Source organism: Phascolarctos cinereus, unplaced genomic scaffold, assembly GCF_003287225.1.
Source record: "Phascolarctos cinereus isolate Bilbo 61053 unplaced genomic scaffold, phaCin_HiC Scaffold_4;HRSCAF=312, whole genome shotgun sequence".
Taxonomy (NCBI): Eukaryota; Metazoa; Chordata; class Mammalia; order Diprotodontia; family Phascolarctidae; genus Phascolarctos; species Phascolarctos cinereus.
Window position 1 is genome coordinate 49,561,861 of NW_027555847.1, and position 21,573 is coordinate 49,583,433.

Sequence of the window (21,573 nt, forward strand, 5' to 3'; positions counted from 1 at the left end):
TGGGTCACACCTTCACAATTAACCATTTGCATAATCTGGGCATTAACCTCACTAAACCTTAATTTTCTCATCTGCAAAATCAAGATAATGACATGTGCACTAACACTACTTCCTAAAAATTTTATTTTATTCTGAACTTAATAAAGTAGTAAAATAAACATTTCCATAACAAAGTAGAATAGAAAAAAAAGATTGCATATGAAACTGCAAATCTATTATGTACAACTTGCTATTCTGTTTGAATATATAATAAAGTTATCATGTAACATTTCTCCCCTTCTTTCTTCCCTTCTCTCTCTCACTCTAGAGATGGCTACTATTAGACAGAAATATGTATGTGTGTGTGTGTGTGTGTGTGTGTGTGTTTATACATAAATAGATAAATAAAATCATTCCATATCAGTTCTTCTTCTGGATGCAGATAAACTCATCCTTTATAGGTCCTTTGTAGTTAATTTGAGCATTTATAATAGGCGCTCAAAGTTGTTCTTGAAACAATATTGCTATTATGATATACCACATTCTCTTGGTTCTGCTATTTTTACTCTTCATTATTTTGTGCAAGTCTATCCATGTTTTTCTAAGAGAATCAAACTCACCATTTCTCATAGCACAGTAGTATTCCCTCATGAGCATATACCACAACTTGTTAAGCCATTCCTCTGTTGATGGGCATCCCTGCAATGTCTACTTCTTTGCACAAACAGAGCTGCTGTGAATATTTTAGGACATATGGGTTCTTTTCCTTTTTCTCTAATCATCTTGAGAAATAGGCCTAGTAATTATATTGCTGGGTTAAAAGGTATAGGTAGTTTAATAGCTCTTTGGGCATAATTCCATATTGCTGTCCAAAAATGGTTAGATCACTTTACAGTTCCACCAAGAGTGAATTACTATTTTGATTTTTTCACATCACCTCCAATATTTGTTGCTTCCCTATTCAATCATTTTAGTCAATCTGGTAGGGTTAAAAAGATATCTCAAGGTTGTTTTAATTTGCATCTCTCTAATCAATAATGATTTAGAGCATCCCTTTCATGTGAATATAAATTGTTTTGATTTCTTCATTGGAAAACTACCTGTTCATATTTTTTGACCATTTCTCAATTGGGGAATGACTCATATTCTTATAGATTTGACAAAGTTCTTTCTGTGTTTGAGATATGAGACCTCTATCTGAGAAACTGTCTGAAAAATTTCCCCCATTTTTCTGCTTTCTTTCTGATCTTGGCTACATTTGTTTTATTTGTACAAAACTTTAATGTGATCAAAATTATCCATTTTATACCTCACACTACTATTTCTTATTTATTCATAAATTGTTCACCTATTCATAAATCTGATAGGTAATATGTTCCATGTTCTTCAATTTGTCTTGTAATCTCTCTCTTTATGTGTAGGTCATATATCTCTTTTGACCACATCTTAGTAAATGGTGTGAGATATTGGTTGATGCCAATTTCTGCCAGACTGCTTTCCAGCTTTCCCAACAATTTTTACCAAATAATGAATTCTTATCCCCAAAACTTATGTCTTTACACTTGTCGAACACATGGTTACAATAGTCACTTGTTGCTCTAAATTGTACATCTACACTGTTCCACTGACCTACCTTTCCATTTCTTAGCCACTACTTTTCTTACAAAGTATTTATTAAAAAAAAAATACCGGCTAACACTTGGGTGAAGGATATGACACAAGAATGCCTCTCTCCTCATTTTATTTAGACCTTTGATTTCATTAGTGTAAGGAACTCTTAGTGGGGAATCTCCTTGAACTCCTCTATACTTCATAGTCTTTGAAAATTGTTTGAGACACTGGGAGGGTAAATGGTTTGTTCAGGGTCACAGTCAGTAAGTGTCAAAGGCTGATCTTGAACCAAGGTTGTCCTGACTCCAAGGCTAGCTCTCTGTCTACCAAGGCAGAGGTGTGAGATATGCAGCTAGTAATACTCCCAGGTTCACAGGGAACAGATTAAAATGTAATTGGAAATATTTAACAAAATGAATAAGAACATAATACAACATAGGAAGCATTATATTTTAAGAGTGTCAACACGCAGTCAGCAGGGATCCTTATGCATGGAGTTTAATGGCCCTCCTTTTTGTTTTGAGTCAGACACCACTGTACTAAAGGCATGATGCCTCTCCAGATTGAAAGTATATTAAGTTACAAATAACCCTTAAGTACTTGCAGCTCTTCCCACTCACCACAGAATTCTGTGCTTACTAAATAACCTCATTGATCCTGAGACTCCATTTCCTCATCTGCAAAATGAGGGGCCAGGATTATGTGGCCTTTATCTTCCTTCCAAGCTCCAAATTTGTATTCCTATGAACCTTTATATTACTTCTGAGTTGTCTCGAAACAATTAGATATCGTGAAGGGGGCAAGTTGTCAAATGAAAAAAGAGAATTGCGTTTGTGGCCCTCATTATAAGTCAAGAAGTTGACATTAAGGCTTAGTCTCAAGAATTAAAACACTAGCATGCCCAGGTGTTTTGCAGTGAAGAAGGAATTAGAGAGAGATTTGAGAATGCAGGCAAGGATCTCCTTTTATAATGGGAATATAGTAGAATAATTCAAATTACCAATCACAAAGGTGAAGAGTCTAAATAAGCTCTTTATGGAGCTAAATGGAAATATGTAAATTTCACTCTAATCTAACTGTATGTGAAAAATAAGAGTTTTGCTCATTCTTTTATGGAGTGGTGCAGATAATTCCCTTTGCTCCACAAAAGTCAGTTCTTCATTGGCTGGGGTTTTGTTTTCCCCATGAAGTTATATGATAGCCAGTGAAATTTGTGATTCCTCCTTGTTTTAACAACCTGTACTTTTTCCAAAGTGAATATCAGGTAGGTCAGAAGGCTGGTCATATATTGTACTGATTATGTATCAGAGTAGGAATGGTGATAAGTATTAGACTTCTGATTGGGGGAACTTCCTGTTGAAGAAGCTCCCTTTATCAATACAGGTCAGCATCTTCCTAAAACATTGAAAGATTAAGTGATTTGCCAAGATCATGTAGCCAAATATGTGTTAGAAGCAAAATCTGAACCCAAGTCTTCCTGGCTTCAAGGCTAACTCTTTATTCATGAACCATACTGCTCCTCTAGGTATTCTGATGTCAGAGTCACCATTGTACTGTTCCACCTACAATTTACAGATGAGAAAACTGAGGCTTAAGGAGATTATCCTTTGCCTCAAGATCACTACTACTAAATGGAAGAGCCAGAAGGAGAACTTATGTGCTCTTTCCCCTGGGCCTCATGATTTTTCCCAATAGCTGTTTTCTTCGAATCATTTAGTTCCAATATAAAAGTTTCCACTACATTAATCCTTTTCCCAAAGTTTCCCTGCAAATCTATGCTTATTCTAAACATATGTCATCTTAAAAAAATCATATAAGAGTTTTGACTAAAAGAACAAAACAATCACGAGCCCCCATATTTCTTTAAATCCTCTTCATTCTTATTGCTTTATCTGAAGGCAATACTTGTTCATAGATTTAAGATTGGAATGACCTTCCGAGGTCATCTACTCCAATTGCATTATTTTATACATGAGGAGGTGGAGACTTAAAAGGCTGTGACTTGCCCACTGGGGGTAACACGAGTTAAGTGGCAGTCAGGAGTTAAATCCAGATTCTCTGGAGCCTCTCCAAAGATCCATTATTTTACTAGTACGCATGTTCTCTTTAATGTTGGAGATCATACACTGTTTCAGCAGACAGTCTCCCTGATTTGATAAAGCTGAGAAAAAATCATTACTGTGTCATCAGCCTTTAAATGATGAGACTTTTGGAAGTTATTTATACTGGTTTTTGAAAGATAAACAATATAGTCTGAAGCAGAATTTGTACCAAGGTCTTTCTGACTGCAAGTCCAACAGTCTTATCCAGTGTGCCACCTACGTAAAAACTGGTTAGGTGATATACTAAAGTCAAACAGGGAGTAAGTAGAAGAGCTGGCATTCGAACCCAGGGGAAAATGACTGGTCCATAGGATGAGAGGGGCAGTAGTCCTCTGGTAAGATGATCTCGCCTCTAACCAAATGAGTCCATGCACACTTCTCTCCACAGCTTAGGTCTCTGTGCCCAAGAAAATCATCTCCCGTGATGCCTTTGTGTCATGTATGTCAGAGGCTGTTGAACCTTCTTCCATTCTATTTAAAATGCTTGTATAGATAGATGGAAGGAGAATTTGTTAGACTGATGGATAGATGGAGTTAAATAGATAAAGGTACATATATATGTATATATATATATATATGTATATATATATATATATTATAGTGATAGATGTAAAACATATTTATAATGATAAATAATGTTATAGACATAAATACATAGAGCATATATATACTATAGATAGATATAAAATATGTATTTATAATAGCATAGCTATAGACATAGACACATATGGCATATACATACTAGATAGATATAAAATATGTATTTATAATATTATAGCTATAGATGTAGATAGAACATTTTTGAAGCACTTATTTTATGCCACTATGCTAATAGTATACAAATTCAAGCAAACAAGATAATCCCTACCTTCAAGTAGGTTACAATTCTAAAGGCAGAAGGCAACCCATAAAGAAGAACTGGAAGAGGTGAGGGGGAAGTGGAGGCAGCATGCCTAGCTCCATGGCATAAAGATGACCAGTAGTATTGTGGAGGCTTTTATGTGGGCAAGATAATGCCAAAGCTGTCTTAACTAACTCCAGGATGATTCCAGGAGTGGAGTCCAATTTTTTGGTTGGGAGTAGGTGGAAATGAGTGCCCAAGTGGAGACCAATGGAGATATCATACACTAGTCTTAGCATATGGAAAATCTAAGTGTTTATATCTGGGAAATAAGTCAGGAGCTTCTGGTCTTGAGCAATAGTCCTTCTTTAGTAAACTCTAAGCTTCTAAGTCTGGCTCTAGCAGGTCCTCTGACTTGATCTTTAGTCGTTTTCATATTTTACATATACTAGTTTGATACTGTCTCTCCAACTGTTATCCATCATTCTTGCTACATGGACAGCCTACCTCATTTTCTGGTCGTATATTTCATGGATAATTTGTTTTTGATGCCACTTTTTATATGCACCTCATCATTGGTAATAGGCTACATACTACAAGTACTTACCTCTCCTGCCTCTATTGCCTTCTGGTTCCCCTGCAGTTTGGCTCTTTAGAGACAGTTCTTTGTTACTTGTAATAAAGGTCTTGGCATTTCTTAAAGGGCATTTCTTAAAGAGCATTTCTGGGCCTCTACCAAAGACAAGTTTTAGGGACTTAAAGACATCCTTGTCTGTTATCATGCAAATCAGTCAGTATTTCTGCAGAGCTGCCATTCTCCACACACTGAGAGATCAAATAGGAAAGGATGAGCTCTGAGACACAAATAGCTTTCATAATTAGGAGAGATTGGCAAGTAAATAACAAAAGCACATGAGGTATAAAATAGACTCTACCTTAGTTTTAAAAAATGTTTTTAATGTTTCACTCTTAAAAAAACTCCCTTTGCATCTTGCCTATAGTGTGATGAGAGTACTTTGCTTTTCAATCACAGCAGCTCTGGGAAGAGATTGGATTCCTCTGCCCTCTAGCATCCCCAGGAACTTAACATCCACACTGCCATTGCTGCAGAGAGAATGGCCCATAATTCAACCCTCAGCATTTGTAAACCAGGCTTGGATGCATGAAGCCCAGGGTCGGGAGAAATTCTGGTGGGAGACAGAACTAATGAACATTAGCACCTCAAAGAAATATATTATTCTGTCTTTTCACTTTATTTGGCATTCAGTTGTCAGGGGACTCTGTTTCTAGGATGAAGAGTCTAAGTAAGGTATAGAAATGTAAGGCCAGGAAGGACCTTGAGAAATGACGTGATAAGACTTGGACTCATTCTCTTGTTTAGGGGCATGCAAGTGGCAAAGTGAATAAAGTGCCAACCGAGTCTGGGAGACCGAGTTTGAATATTGACTCAGATATTTACAAAGTGTGTGACCCTGGGCAAGTCACTTAACCTCTCTCAGTGTCAGTTTCCTCATCTGTAAAATGGGGAAGATAATAATACCACTTACCTTATCATATTGTTGTATGGATCAAATTGAGATAACATATAAATTGCTTTAAAACCTTAAAGTTCTTTTTTTTTTCTGAGTGTGTATGTCTCTCTCTCTCTCTCTCTCTCTCTCTCTCTCTCTCTCTCTCTCTCTCTCTTTCTCTCTCTCTGTCTTTCTATCTATCTGTCTGTCTATCATTGTTGTAATTTCATCTTTGAAGGGAATAGACCTTCTGAAGACACGTATAGATGAAAACTCTGGCATGGTGTCTCTTGTTAGGTAGGTTGGAGGGTTCTATGTGTGTGATACATCATTTCCTGGAGGGTAGGACTTAGGGTTTGTTTTCGTTAAGACCATGGTGTCTTACAGATAATAGGAGCACAATTAAAGTTTGCTGAATTGAGCTAACAAACCAGGAGTCTGAGAATAGGTATACTATGCAGTCACACAGTGTGCAACACCTAAGAGGGATCACAATGAAGGGCAGAGTAGTTAGTTACTTGGAGAAGATTCAAGCCAAGATCTTTTCCTTCTAAACCCAATGCTCTTCATTCAACTATGCATGGTAAAATGGAAAGTATTCTGTAGGCTCTGGAGTCAGAGGATCTGAGTTTATTTCCTACATAATCTTAGGCAAGTCCATTAACCACCTTGGGCATTAGTACCTTCTGAAAAATTAAATAGTTCAATAAGATGGACTCATATCTCCTTTTGCTCCATTCTCTCAACTTTTTGGGAGAGGCATGCTGGTCACCCTTTCACAGCAGATCCTCTTTTAAAATGGAAATACTCATGGTAAGGGTGAAACATTAAATTCTTAACACCTGGTATGAATAAGTTTATCAGCTCCTTTTCTCCTGGGACAGAAGTCAACATGAAAATGTTAGGGACCTGAAATACTGAGATGGGGTATTAAAATGGACAAAACTTGTGCAAAAATTGGAAAAGAGATTGCAGGGGTGGGAGGATGATGATCTGAGTTTTCAGTTTGTATACGTCAAGTGAAATAGAGGGTCAAGAAACTGTTCTGTGCTTTTTTAAAACGACCTGACTTGAGCACTTGGTTCTCAAAAATCACTTTTCACATAGAATAATTATAGTTGACACGAATGTCACACTTTGCATTTTACAAAAGGCTTTCTTTACGTGTGAACCACGTAGTGCAATGATTGTCATTCCCAGTTTATAGATGAGAAAACAGAGTTTAGGAGGAGTTAAATGATTTGTCTGAGGTGATGCAGCCAAGAGGCAGCAGATTTCAGGTCTTTTGACCCCCAGTCTATTGCTTTATCCTCAACATCTTACTGTTACAGAATCAGAATTTTCACTAAATTGTACTAATCTCCAACTCTCCAATTTTGTCTTAGAAATGTGAGTTCCATTTGACTTTTTGAATTTTTTTCTGATTTAGTGTCTTTGGGTCATTTAAAAGATTTTTGAAGAGATTCAGACTCATGGAAACCTAGAGTTCAATAAAAATTTATTAAGCACCTACTATGTTCCATATGCTAAACACTGAGTTAGAAGGGAGCTGAGAGATAATCTTGTCCAGAGACTTTGAAGCTCATCTAGTTAAGCAAAAACAGAAACAAGAATTCCTTCTACACATACATGATAAGTGGTTGGTTATCCAACTTTAACTGGAAGCCTTCCAGAGAAAGAGAATTCAATTCATCCATCACTTTTGAGCACTTTGTCCAAAATAGTTAACTCAAAGCATTTTAATGATTTAAATCAATTAGAAAAACAATTATTAAGCACCTATGAGATACTAGGCACTGTGTTAAATGCAAAGGATAAGATCTATATGGACCTATAATTCATCATCATCATCATCATCATCATCGTCATCATCACTAAATTTGTATGGAACCTGAAGGTTTTCAAAGTGCTACATATATTATCTACTTTGATTCTCACTATAATCCTCCATCTACCTATGCAGATTGATACCTTCTCGGCAACTTACAACCTGAGAGTTGCCTAGAACACTGAGAGTTGAAGTGACTTGCCCAGGGTCTTCCAGAGGCATCTAGGAAGGAGGCCAACATTCTCAATCTGTGTTGATTCAAAGACAATGATAAAAATGGTCCCTGTCCTCAAGAAAGTTACTTTCTCTAAGAAACAAATAAAACGGATTGCTTTGAAATACATATTAGAGTGAGTTGATTAGCCTGAAGATCACTTGGATAATTGAGACCAGAAAAATGATTGTATACAGTTCTGAGAATGTTGAAGGTACCAGTGTTCAGCAATTACGGAAATGAAAAGAGAAAAAAGGAAGAGTTATACTAATTAATGATTAAGCTCTGACATTAATAATTTCAACTACAGCAAAATTCCAAATTTAAACTAATTCAAGAATGTGAGTCATCTTTAAATTCTCAGAAATAACCTCTTGTCTTCACCCTCTCTCCCAAGCTGCCAGCAAGCCCCATCCCTGAGCAGCTACATTGGTGTTGAGAGAGAAGTGACATGCCAATTGCATTGGGTGCTATCAGAAAAAAAAAATGATTTTGAAAGGGTTATTTCAGCATTTTTCCATTTTTAAGAGCTGTAAGGCTTAATAAGAACAAAAACTGAAATTATGGCCAACTGTGAACTTAATAATACCCCAGTGGGAGCTCATTAATGTCTCAACAGGTACACTGAAGCATTATCTTAATTGTACATGATACCTCCAAAAATTGACTTTTTTAAAAAAGTTGCATGGAAAGTGCCCTCTGTAAAGAGCGTGCAGGTACACTATGGTATTGCTTTTCAGCTGTGCATTCTGGTGATCTGCCAACATCCCCAAGGAAATGAAAAGGTGAAGATATTCATTCCAACTTGCTTAAAGAGATGCATAGAGCCACAGATGTTTAACGGTGACCGAGCCATCCTGTTCAATAAAAACTCTGTTAATGCAAAACTGCGACATCAGAATTTAAAACAAACAAAAAAACAAACCAAAAAACCAGATGTGTGCATGAAAGCGGGGGGAGCGGGGCAACAAATTGAATAGGATTATACTATGACAGCATATGATTGGGTTGTGCTGGTGCTTTGGGTTTGAGGAGGTTGCTGTATAATAACATAATCTAGTCCATATCTGGAAGTTACTCCCCTTTTACTTAGGTTGACAGATGTTGAAAAACAGTTGATCTTCAGTGGGGCATGTTGCCAAATCCATCTATTCAATGAATTCTTTGACTGATGCTATGTGACTGTGGTGATTGTGGGAGAGGCTTGAATGAAGGGAGGGGAGGGATCAATTTTATCAAACATTTAAATGGTGAGTTTGCTTAGCAGACTCTGAATTTATTCAGAAGTAGAATAAACAGCGTTAAATATATTCTTGCCTCTGATTAGGAAAACATGGTGTTTCCCCCTCCTTTCTATCTATTGGACTCAACTCTCTATGAAATCATTCTTACAATCAGGTTTAATGAGTTTTTCAGGCCACCTTCAAAGTAAACTACTTAAGAAATGCTTTTTCTCAGGTTTTTTGGTGCTGTTTTGTTATCAATGACAGACCATGACCTTGCCTTTTATTGTTGGTGGGACCTAAGGCAAGTCACTCGGCCTCTTTGGACCTCAAAGAAGCCTTTTTTTGAGCTCGAAGAAAGGTACTAACTTGATACCTGCTCAGCTGTACATTCAGATGCCTTTAAAAAGTACACTGAAGTCACTGTTACCACTGCAGGAATTCCTTGGGAAATCACAGGCTCAGCCCTGTCCTGTATTTATAAAGAACTTTAAAAATTGCAAAGCACTTATTGTGTATTATCTCACGTGATCCTTACATCCTTATAGCAATCTTTTGATGCGTTTCTTCTTTTCTCTCTTTTTAAAAATTTTTTGGTTAGAACTATAATTTTATCAGTGAGGGGGAAATCCAAGTGTCAACCGGCGCTGACTGAAAAATATCCTGTAGATCATAATTTTAGAGAGTTATTAAGAGCATTGTAAAACTTTCCCATGCACACACAGCTGGTATACATTGGAATCAGCACTTGAACTTAAGTCTTTCTTATACCAATATGCTTCTATATTATTACTCCCTTTCTACAGATGAGGACAGGAAGGCTCTAGCTGATTAGGTGACTTTCTCATGGTCAAATAGTATCAAAGGAATGATTCACATCCCAGTCTTCCTGACTCCATGATAACCCTTAATCCACTACAGAAAACTGCCTTAAATGTTTGGATATTTGGGCTCTAATTTTCCAATTCATGAAGTTCCTGGTAAGTAAAGGTGGCTCCTAGCAATCGTGTTCCCTCATTGCAGAGGGAAGAGAGGCTGTAAATTGTGGGAATATAATTTAAGAAACCATTTTCCTTACTTGGAATAGACCTATAGAAGGAGTTAATGACCTTATAGGTTAAGGTTCTAAGATGTCCAAATTGGGGAATAAAGTAAATTAGAATATCCTTAAACAGTTATTTAAAATGACTAAGATGATGAGACGCAGGAAAGATTAGCATGATGAATGTCATTCTGCCTTAAATGGACTATTCATACTGTACAGCTGCAGAACAGAAAGGTGGACTTTCAAGTCACCAAATAGGAGGAATAAAGAACCTTGTCAACGTAGACTCACACAGTGTTGTGGAGTAACAGATCATCTAAGTTTGTTGGCTGAAACAGCATACTTAGCAGCTATAGAATACAGTACTTTAAAACTGAGGGATATTGTTTGGTCTAGCCATTCAATAAATAGAACTGCTTTGTAATTTTGACATTCTGTTTCTTAAACAGCTCTGACCACTCAGGCCCAACATCTTTGGATTGGGCAACCCATGTGAACTTCTTATCTGCATTAGGCACCATGAGAAGATATTTTAGTACTCAATTGAAAGACAAGGGAACTACATCAGGGACCGATTTGTAGGACACAGTTGTGTCTGCCATATCAAGTGACTAGACGAAGAGTTTTCTGATAGATGGAGAACTCAGTTTCACAGACAATTTGAAGAATATACATTTCACAATTCTTTTAAATTATGAAAGGAGATGGAATTTATTCAGACTGTGGCTGGCAAACTGTGAATACATTTTTATTTGAATTGAACTTCAAGAATAAATTTATGAAGTTTCAAGAGCCAGAGGAGACCTTAATCAAACTCCAGTAGTAATCTTGGGGAGCAGGGGGTGTAGCAATATGGCTCTATTTGGTCCATTGCTTTTTTTTTTCTGGTTCTTTGCTTATTTGGATTTTTCTTGCTTTCAAGCTACTCAAAACCAAATTCAGTAGCATCATAACCACCAAACTACAACTCAAGGAGCATTCGGTGGATCAGAAGCTATTGCCTTTTAGGAGACAGATTTGTGGATTAGTTGAGGGTGGAGGATTGAGATGTAGATTTGAATCATAAAACTTGAGATTTGAATCCCTGCCACGCTGTCCACGCCAACATAGGCAAGGCATTGCTGCTCTCTGTTTCCTCATATATAAAATGGAGGAAAGGGTGTATGTCCTTTAACATCAGTTCTATCTTGGTGCTCTATAATACACTAGCAGGATTTCATTTCTATGATATGTTCCCTTCATTTTTTTGCTATAATGGTATAATAATAAAAGGAAAGGGACAAAACCTGTGATTTCATTGATATGTGGAACTCCTGAAAGAGGAAATTCCCACTATAGAAGTAGGTCAGCACCTTCTCTGTACCTTGTAGTTTTAGTTACCTAGAGCATGGAGAATTTTAAGTTACTTGCCAAGGGTCATTCAGCCAGCTGAGTGGCATCAATATTGTATAACCATCGAGAGTTGGGCGACAGCATTATGGGAGTCCAAAAAAGGCTCTGTTGACCACAGCTCACTTGAAAAAATTGCTCCATTTATTCACTATGTGTATTTGCTGCAAGAATAGGGTGAGAAAGGAAAACAACTTGTCCATTGGAAACATTATACAATTTGAAGCAAAAATATCTAAAACAAACGTTCGCTGTGAAGCATAGGGATAGAAACTGTGGCACCAACAGAGGGATAGTTCTGGAATTGAGGGTGATAGAATGCATAGTGAAGCATGAGATTCTGAATGACTTTCAAAGCCTTGTGATTCTATGAAAGGAAAATTTTTAAAAAGAGAAGCTTTGAAATGGCCTAGATAAAGCCACCTTTACAAAGTCCTAAGTAGAAAGCCCTCAGCTTTTCTCCACAGAAGTAAACTCTTGGCAATAAGTAAAGGAGCAGGTGGGAGACAGCTCATTTCAGATATGACTTCTACCCAGTTAAAGACTGCATATGCTAAAGAATAGTTTTGAAAGGTACATTTGCTGTTCCCAGACCTTTGGAGACCTTATACTCTCACAGCATATCATAGCCTTCTTATGAACTCCTCATATTTTAATTTTTATTCGTGTTCTGTTATCTATTTTGGACTTGTTTGCATTGGTGGAGGGCCTGTCCTGCTGTTGACATCACAGGTCACTAAAATACTCAAATATGTTCATTTGTTTATTCTGTTCTCCCTAGGTTAGGCCCTCATCATCTCCCTTAATATGGTCTATTGTAATATCTTCCTAACTGGTATCCCTAATCATATCAGTTCCCAACTCAAAATCTTCCCTGATGCTAATTTGCATGTAAGATGAAGTGTAAAAGTTAGACAAGTCACTTAATATTTTTAGCTTTAATGTTTTGTTTCCAATTTGTAAAACCAAAGAGCCTAGCATTTAAGGCCTCCACACTCTGACTCCAGCAAATCTTTTTAGCTTTTTCTTTCTATTGCACCTCTTCATGTCCTCAGTGTTACAGTCACCAACCAGGTGCATACCAAAGACACTATTCTATCTTTTGCCTCTGTGTATTTCCACATTCCATTTCTCATACCTGGAGTGAGACAGTGTGGTGTAGTGGAAAGAGTATTGAATTTAGAATAAGAGGACCTTTGTTCAAATCCCATCTTTAATGCTTGCTGTGCATGTGACCTTGGACTTAACCTCTGTGGCCTCAGTTTCTCCATCTGTAAAATGGGAGGCAGTTTAGGCTAGATGGTCTCTGAGATCCCTTTCTAGCCTGGGACTTTATACCTGTGAAGCTCTATGTACCTGAATGCTTTATGTGTAAGATGAGTGTGTGAGACCAGATGACCTTCAAAGTCATTTAAAGCTCTGACTATATGATACTCTTCACCATTTCCACATCTCTACCATTTTGGGGGGGGGGTGTTAGGCAATGGGGTTAAGTGACTTGCCCAGGGTTACACAGCTAGTAAGTGTTATGTGTCTGAGGCCAGATTTGAACTCAGGTCCTCCTGAATCCAGGGCCAATGCTCTATCCACTGCACCACCTAACTGCCCCTCACTTCTCTACCTTTTTGAAGCATTCTCTTTAAGATCCAGTTTGGGTGACACCTCTTTGATATTCTGTGACCTCCTTGCATATATACACACACATGTAAATATACATATATGTGTGTGTGTATACACACATATGTATATATACATAGTTATACATGTATGTATATGTATATGCATATACATGCATGTATGTATATATACGTATATACAGATATGTGTGCTCACATACTTTTTTTTTTCCTTCTCAGATTTCCGTAGAGCATTTTGTCTAGACATACCTTGTGTCCTACTCATTTGATATGTCTTATGCTCTTAGAGGATTCTAAAATCTGTGAGGACACGGCTTATGATATATTTGTTTCTCCCAAGCCTAGCACATTATATTACACAGAATAGACACTTAGTAAATGTTTTTGAATGAATGAATAATAATCAGGAATCTAGAACCGTAGATATTTTAGGATGAGTGAGTATAATTCATTATCACTAAAGGGAAGCTAGCTAATGGCAAAAGGTTATTGACCATTGGTTTTAAGCAATTCAGAATTATCCCGTAAGTTATTGCCTTAATGACTGGGGGAGGGGGAAGATACCTTTTAGGCTACTCCTCATTTTCTACTGAGTCAGGAAGTAATTCTCCATTGACCAAACTGTTTCTTTTTCTTTTCTTTTTTTTTTAAGCATCCAATTTCCTCTCCCCTTTATAAAAAGTGTGTAGTGAAAATAAAGAAGATATAGAGAAGAACAACAGAATTAAAGGGAGGACATGTTGGTCTTGTGAGAAAGGGTTAAAGGTATTTAGGTTGTTTATCCTGAAGAAGAGAAGGCTCACAGGGGCACTTAATACCTGTCTTCATGTATCTAAAATGTTATTACAAGTTGTTCTTTATCGCCAGACAAATTTTCAATCTCCATGGCAGACTGACAAGAGGAAATGGACTTGAATAGCAGCAATAAAGAATTTTGTTAGATACCAAGAAAGGCTGTGGAATTTTTATCCCTAGAGGTTTTTGAAATAGGATCACAATCATCCATCTTCTTTTAGGTTTTGACCTGCCTAGAGGCAGTGGACTGGATCAGAAAACTTCTTGAGGTCTAGACCTTAGGTCAAACACTGAGGCAAAAGCATCTTGTCCTTAATGAAAATTACATTTAAGAATCCATGATGTTGATTAAAAGACTTAATGCTAATTGTCATTGAAATTGATTTTCTTTTTCAGTTATGTACTTCAGCTTATACCTAGCTACAACAAACAGCACAAAAGAGTAGAACTGGTTGGCTCAAATAGAATTGCAAACATTTAAATGAATATATGAAAATATTGGTTTATATGCTGCCCATATTCTTTGAATCCTTTCCTCCTCGTTGCAAAGATATCTTTATATATGTACGTCTTCTTTTGCATGTATGACTTTCTATATAATCTCTAACTTCTAGTTATGTAAGCATTGCTGTGTTCTGAGCATTGAGATAAGGATGACAAACAAGGTCATGGCAAGTTTGTATAATTCTAGAGGTGCATTTGAGTCTCAAATGAGAAATATGCGAACATCTATAATGAAAGGGGATAGACTATGGATGCTAATCATTGCCAGAGTCTATATGTCCATGAAGAAAAAAACCTATTTCATAGGGATTTTCATTCCTGAAATTGTGGGTACAGTTTAGAAAATGCATTTGCATTGGGGTATTTTACAATTCTGATGTTTTACTATAGCAACATAAATGCAAATTCACAGTGGAATTGCTGTTCCTTTAGAGGACTGAATGTATCTTTATTAACGCTCATTTGCAGGTAGAAAGTGATTTTGGCAACGTAGGCATCTGTGCAGTAGCACAAAGCTTTTAAATTTCCACAAGTTAAAATTGACAGAAATGTATTGCTATGCTTGGCTTCTCTGCTTTTTATTTCTTAGGTGGGAAGTTGCTGTGTGGCCTGTTTTTTAACCCAAAACTTTTTATTCGGCTGTGAGATGTTCTATCTAAAATGTCAAACCATAGAGCCAATAGCATCACATAGGAAACAAGCATGTGATGTGAATTATAACCTTTGCCCCATCTATTCTAGTATTTTCTATAGAATCAGAGATCGATAGACTATGGTATGTTTGCCAATGACATAAGAGGATATGATTTTCTGTGGCATATGAGTCTGTTAAGGAGAGATGTATCTATGGGTACAAGTGTTTGGAGGAGAGAGAGCTCACTCTCCAGAATCACTGCCCTCCCCTTTCTCAAGATTATTCATTTTGACCAGTTCAAAGCTCTGTCCCTTATTACTTTAGTGAACTTGGAGAAATCACTTTATCAATCTGGGTCTGTTTTCCCCTCTGTAGAATGAGGGAGTGGAATCAATGACCTCTGAGGGATCTCCTAGCTCTTAAATCATCAATAAATCCTGTGATCCTGGATCCTCTGCTCACCTGCAAGTCTGTGTCCCTAAGGCTTAGGGGACAGTCTGTTGGGGACTGACTCTTTCTGTCAAGCTATCAGACAAAGTGAATGAAAAGCAAATAAAGATATCTCTCAGAGCTGTGCTTTCCAGCAAGCAACTATATTGCCCAGGCTTGAGCTAAGGCTCAGCGCAAACAAATACTCTTAGTAATCTGATAAACTCAAGCCAGCTCAAGCCCCCTTCCCTCCAACTTCCTGAAGACAAATAGATGAATGAGGTCCCTGCTATTCCTGGCTTACAGGAACAAGGAATTGTGCCCTGGGTCTAGATTTAAGTGGGCGGATCATACCAACTTATATTACCATACAATATTGTCAATAATAGGTCATTTATATAGTCCTTTAAGGTTTACAGAATATTTATGTGTTCTATCATTTGATATTGAAAACTTCCATGAGTAAGGTAGTGCAAGTACCATTTTTTTTCTATTTTACGGAGGGATAAACTAAAGGTTAGAGCTATAGAGGCATCTAGGAGGCACACCGAGTTCAAATCCAACCTCAGGAGCTTATTATTTGTATGACCTGGGACAAGACACTTAACTTCTCTTAGCATCAATTTCCTCATTTGTAAAATGAAATAACACCTACATCACAAGCTTGTCAAGACAAAATAAGATAATATATACATGCATACATACATATGCACATATGTGTATGTGTGTATATACATATAGATTTTTTTTGCGAATGTTAAAGCAGAATATAAATGCTAGCTATTATTGTCTAAAGACCCACAAGACAGTATTGGCAGAGCTGGAATTTGGACCTCCAGTGATTTTTCCACTACATCATATAATTTCTCATTAGAGGAACTCCCAGGGTCATATGGTCCTGGCAGTGTCCCAGCAATTAAACCAGATACAATAGTGATTGGCTTTCCTGACAAATAGCCAGAATCATGTCCCCAGTGTTTGAAGTATCCCTGCTGCTGGTGCTTGTCTGGGATAATTACCTTTCTATATGGGCATTAGCTGAAGAGAACTCATCATAGCTGCATACTTATTGCTTCTTTCCCTATCTTGTTCCCTCATATTTTCTTCTTCCTTGGGTGTTTCATTACCATAACCTCTGTTATAATGTAGCGAACCAGTAAAATATCTATATGCCTGTGTGATAGTGATGGTGATGATAATGGTGACAATCCATGTGTTGTGTGTGTGTGTGTGTGTGTGTGTGTGTGTGTGTGTGTGTGTGTGGATAAAGAATTTGTTGTCAACCATGCATTGAGGGCATTCCTCTGTCCTTGGTAGAAATTGTGTCTGTCATTGTTAATGAAAGTATATTTTATAATGATAGGGAGTCTTGAAGACTACTTTCCTTTGGGATTAATGTAGAGTCATTTTAGAGATTAAAGAAACTGAGGAAATGGACAGAATTAATACCTTGAACCAGGACATGTTTTATCAATCATTGAGCACAAAATCCATCAGGCATTTATGTTCTGCCAAAGAGCTGCCTTTTGGAAGTATGTATGCCTCTGATAGGAAATGTTAACATAGTGGGCAGTCAGACAGGAAGAGCCAGAAAGTCTGCTTCTGGTTGTTGGAGAGAGCCAGCATGTGACCCAAGGGCTCCAGGAAAGAGGCCTTTGGAAGAAACTTATAGAACTATGTTTTGAGCCTAGGACTAGCTTGATCATAGATAAGGAAGTCGAGGTTCCCTGAATATTAGGGCCAGACTTAACAAGACAGTGAATATGCTTCAGACAAACAGAACAGTGCAGAGAGGATTTTAAGGATCCCAGAGGCTTAGAAAAGGACTGCAAAGTCAAGACTGTCCTTGTTTGAAGAGCAGGTGGATCTTTGCTTTCAGATAGAATAGCACCTTCTTCAAGCAGGCAGATAAGGACCAGGACAGCAGCAGAAAACTGCAGCACAGCCCAGGGTCCAAAACAGGGTTGGATCTAAGAATCATACAGTCTGGCAGTGATGCCTATGAATATTCCCCAAAGGCTACAAGTCTGGAGACTTCTTTTAGTCACACCCTGTCAGTCCAAACAAGATAGATTCAAGGAAGAATCTAGTTGAATCATCCAAAAAAATTGTTTAAAATTTAAGTTGTTAGGGCAAGAATTGGGGATTTTCTAAACTCATTTCTTGATATGCTTTTGTACTCTCTTCTTTTCCCTGCAGCTTCTTAGTTAAAGACTCTTAGTTGAAGACTCTCAGCTTAATTAAAAGTGAAAGGAATTTCCCAATATTTTAGGAGAAAAGAGGTGTAACATATCTCTCAACTCTACCATTAGTTAAGTGGTGCGGGGGCCAGTGCATTGAGCATAGGTTCATGAAGACCTGCTTTCAAATCTGGCCTCAGACACTTACTAGCTGTGTAACCCTGGGCAAGTCACTAAACCTCTGTCTGCCTTAGTTTCCTCAACTGTAAAATGGGGGTAATAATAGCATCTGTCTCATGGGGTTGTTGTGAAGATCAAATGGAGTAATATTTGTAAAGCATTTAGCACAGTGACTAGCACACAGTAGATATGTAATAAATGCTTGTTTCTTTCCTTCTCATCAGAACTACTCAGGGCCCCCAGATGACTCTAGGACATTTTGCTGCTTCTCAAGTTTGTGAAACTATTTGGTCAATATCTTTTCTTTTTCAGATCCATAGCTCTGAGATTCCACTATTGTATTTCCGTGCCAAAGCATGACAGGTATACTTGCACTGTCATTTATTTCTATTCAGTCACCATTCCTGTCTTCTGGTTACCCCTCTAAAGTTGGCATAGTCTTTATAAACATCATATGCTGTAGGACCTCGTCACTCAAATATAGTATGTGTGGTGTGACGTTACCATGTTAGGGGTCCACATACAGCTTTTTGGGAAATGTAGTCCTGAGAATTTCCCCCAGTGATTCGGGCCCCTGATCCCAATTATTCTGGGACTGTGGAGTCCATGGACATATCCCTACAGGGAGGTGAAGCAGCATGCTCCAAAAAGGCAAAGTTAGTAGTTATACAAACCCTCCCAGCTTAGGATCTTAGGAGAATCCTAAGAAACAAAACAGATCACACCTGAAAACTAAGGAAGTGCATAGTTAGGAACATGGACGTTTCGCTGTACTCTATTCCTTACAGCATTCTCCCAAGGTGTCTTGGAATATACCTCTGCAGTCTGGTTATTACTGTGGCTGCTTCTACCTCCTCTTCTCCCCACTCAGCGCCTCACAATTAGTGAGAAAGTAAATTAAGATTTAGCGTGCCCCTTAAAGAATGTTTTTGGACTCTCAGACTATACTAATCATTTTACATACATTGTCTCATTTTATCCTCACAACAGTGTGAACCACTGGGAAAATTATGAAATTGGGACTCAGAGGTTCAATACTTTGCTACAATAAGAAGCTACTGTTAAAGCTCACAATCAAACTCAGGTCTTCTGACTTCGGATTCAAAGCTATCTCTAGTTCCTAGAATATATTTCATTTTTCCTTCTGCCTCTTAGAATCACAAGATTCTTTCAAAACTCAGCTCAAGAACTATTGAACATGTGAGATCTTTCCTTATCCTTCATTTTTCCTCAGTTTTTGGTTTACCCCCCAAAAATTATTTGATATTTGCCTGGTATGTATTTTATGTTTACTAATATTTATGTAATCTATAATGATATACAAGAGTTATTATCCCAACTCATACTCACACTGGCAAGTTGGGTCCCCAGATTGTGGCTACATGGCTATATCATCCTTTAAGGGTTCTGGGGGTATGCCTGAGGAATTAAAATGTCTTTCTAATGCTATATACTCAAGCTGTCATTATGGTGTCTTTGCCCCAATATTATTTATCATTTCCAGTGAATATCTGTTTAATTCTGTTGATCAGCAGCCCACTTACAATTAAATCAATTAAGATCAGTAGACTTTTATGAAGTTTTAGTTACTGAGAAAGTATAGCAAGAACAGGAGTTACAAAGTATTTTTCTGCAACACCAGACACACATGCCCTCTTTTAGCACCTTGGTCCCTGGAGAGACTTACAGAGGTATCTAGAAAGCATTCACTCACCGAATTTGCTTTCAAATATGGCGGATTTGAAAGATAGAGCTGTTGCCTTGCTTATAGGACATTGTCTCCCGGTCAGTTCACTGCTGAGTTGGGTCTAACAGGTCCTTCTTCAGAGTCACAGCCCTTACTAGGATTGACTTCTGGAAGCCAATACTCTGATATGGACTCAAGTTCCTGGACCTGTGGCCTGTGACTCTTTCAACATTTCAAAGCTTATGAGGAAGCTTATAAGTCTAGTCCATTTTATCAGAGACAGAAAAACAGCCTTGCCATGACCAACATTAGCCTAAATGGGAGGAATAGGCTGCTGGTTCTACTTCTCTTTTCCCACCTAAAGAGGTTTACAGCAGTGCTTGCTTTGATCACAACTAGGAAAGAGAAAGATCTATTTTGCCTACTTAGTGCTTCTTGTATGTACTCTTAAGTCTGGCCTAGCAGCCAATCAAAGGGCTTTTCTTCACCATGCAGTAAGTGGACAGGTAACTCTTATAATACCTATACATGGTTTGAAGTGGAAAGCCAGGAACTTTCATTCCATGTCATCATTTCTTTCCAGAAACAGATTCATCACACATCTATGTGGATCCCCTTCACATGCTTCTGGGACTAATCCCTCATTGACCAGTCCTAAATTGCACACACACACACACACACACACACACACACACACACACACTGTTTCTGTCACTAGAATGTAAGTGCCATGTGGGTAGAAACTAATTCTTTTTTTTTTTTGTCTCTTTGGTCTCTGTGTCTCTAATCCTATTAGGGTTCCTAGCACATAATGGACACTTTGTAAATGTAATTTGAATTGAGCTAGGCAATATCTCTTTTGCCCAGCTACTAGCTCTGCCTTTACTCTCATCTCTGTCCAGCTCAGGCCTTTCCTTCTCCATTCCATATCCTCCTTTGCTTTCATTTCCATGGTATCCTCTGGAATCCACCATTTTTTAACAAACTCCTCTTTTTCCTAGATCTCTTTCTTTCACTTTGTTTCCTACTAAAACCTAGGTTGTTTTTTGTATTTTGTTTTGTTTTGTTTTGACACCAAGGCTGGCTATGTTTTCACTCTTACCCCCAGTACACAGAGACAGGAGAAGTAGGAATATTCCTTTTCATCTGTCTTTGTGAATTCTTCTAATTTGTCAATCTCTTCTCCATTAAGGCCACTGCATCCTATCCAGATCCATCCTGTAACTTGTCGTCTGTGACTTCCATGTCAGTCTCATCATGTTCAATAAGTCCAGAACTTATTTCACTACAGTCTTAACCCAGCCTCTGTCCCAGTCAAGCACTGTGACTTCCCAGTTCTTCTACCTGTTTGACTTTTGGATGAAGCTCTCTGAGCCCTGATTTCATCATTTGACTATCTATTTCTACTATGTACAAGGGAGACAATTTGTGAACATGTGCCCCTCTGGACCTGCAGGTCACCTGAATTTGTTCCAGAGGTCAAAATTCTAAGTTAGTTTGTTGTGTATGGTGAAACTGGAAAATTGCCTCATATTGGGTTCAATTAAAAAGCAAAAACAAAAACTGGTGATGTTTAGCCTGGGATAGAGATGGTGGCTTTAGCATCTGTCTCAAATTTTTGAAGGACTAATGTGTGGAAAAGAGCTACAGCCCTGTATTTCCCAAAAAGCAGGAGTGGGAACAGGTAGAAGCCAGTAAAGTCAGCCTGAAGTCAGGAGAAAACAAAAACAAACAAACAAAAAGCTTCCTAACAATGAGACTTGTCCAGAAGTACAGTGATCTTT

General features: G+C 37.8%; 1 protein-coding gene across 1 annotated transcript in view; it reads left to right on the forward strand.

The window, feature by feature from the left end:
* Positions 1-21,573, forward strand: part of GRM7 (glutamate metabotropic receptor 7) — a 960,751-nt gene that overhangs the window by 303,578 nt on the left and 635,600 nt on the right.